The sequence below is a fragment of the Aplidium turbinatum genome, chromosome 15 (assembly GCF_918807975.1).
Source record: "Aplidium turbinatum chromosome 15, kaAplTurb1.1, whole genome shotgun sequence".
NCBI classification, from domain to species: Eukaryota; Metazoa; Chordata; class Ascidiacea; order Aplousobranchia; family Polyclinidae; genus Aplidium; species Aplidium turbinatum.
Window position 1 is genome coordinate 4,417,003 of NC_137486.1, and position 1,480 is coordinate 4,418,482.

Genomic DNA, 1,480 nt, shown 5'->3' on the forward strand with positions numbered 1-1,480 from the left:
CCTATACCTACCAGCACTAGAGTGGCAGGCAATAACCACAGACATTCAGCTGGTTAAAACTGCATTCAATTCCATATCTGGCAGTGAGCTACTGTAAATACAAAAGTTCGAACCTGTTACTTTTCGATAAATGAACGGATTCGTTACCACTGCTTTAATACATATTTAGTACCATTTTTATATGATTCGACAGGGCATTGAACCAATATTTAGAGACTCGGAGACGGGCAATTACTCATCTCAAGCAATTACAAGGCCACGAAGCCGGTTGCGCACAGCACGAAAACCCCTAAACAAAGCACTCATGAAGAACTTGCTGTCATTCTGACGATGATTACCTGAAAATTCTTCGGCAATCCGATCGTCAACGTGCTATTGCAGACGTATTCATATTTTCAACTCAAAATTGGCACAAAAGCAGATGGCTCCTGGCGGGACTCGAACCCGCAATCTCCGGTTTAGGAGACCGGCGCCTTCTCCTTTAGGCCACAGGAGCACAGGAAAAACGAATGATACAGTGAATAGATATTCTACATGTTGCTTGAGACGCAAAGAGTGCTTAATATTTTATGAATCCAATCAATACATCGAACAAGAGGTTCCAATCCCGATAATACGTTTTTCCCTAGTGACGTCTTCAGTCACGTGACGTAACCTGATTGCATCATTGCCTAAAGGTCTTCTGTACATAAGCTGATGAAAATAGCACAAAATTGATCACATTAAATGTCTGTGCCATGAAAACGTTGTTCTATGTTCCTTTGGCACGTTGTGATAAGTAGGCTACTGATGTTTTTACACAATTTTTTCTGCTGGAACACTTTACGTGTGATTGTCATTAGATGGGCATTCTCACAATACAAGGGATGATCGTATGGTTTTTGTTTTCCTTTTTGCAGTTAAGAACTAAGAATAAACAAATAATCAGAATTATATATGCACACTCCATTTCCATATCATTGAAATTGTTGTGTTGAAAAGTTCCACAACTGCCTTTTGCGCCATCATGTGTTCAAATATACTTTTTCAACAGCCCGCTATACATCGCTAAAAGGCTATTGAACTGATGGCACACCTGGCGTAAAGTCAAAGTTGTATGCTGCAGTGGTCTATAATAAATAACCATTTAGCTTATTTGCCATCAGATTGCAGTAGTTTCGAGCATGTAAAGCGAAAAGGCCAACAGGTCTGTTTGAAACAAAGATAGCCTAACTACAGCAACATTGCAAAAATTTTCTTTTCGAAAGGAAAACATATGCCGATTTTGAAAGAGATAAATCGTCAATTCAAAGGCTTTCTTCAATCTGTAAATTTTCTTTTCAACTACCAGGCTTGCGCCTGAATCAGGCAAGAAATACTTTTTGAAAATGTGTCAATGTTTTTGTCGTATTGTCACTCTCCCCTCGTGATGGAAGATTCAGATTAAGTGGACAGGAAAAAAAAGAAGCCAATCTTCGTGACCACCTTCAGGCTTGTCATA

The 1,480-nt window shown here is 39.4% G+C and overlaps 1 non-coding gene across 1 annotated transcript; it reads right to left on the reverse strand.

The window, feature by feature from the left end:
- Nucleotides 1-423: 423 nt before the first annotated feature.
- On the reverse strand, nt 424-496 carry Trnar-ccu (transfer RNA arginine (anticodon CCU)). The gene has a single exon. It is a non-coding gene; the product is annotated as a tRNA-Arg (tRNA).
- Nucleotides 497-1,480: the final 984 nt, after the last annotated feature.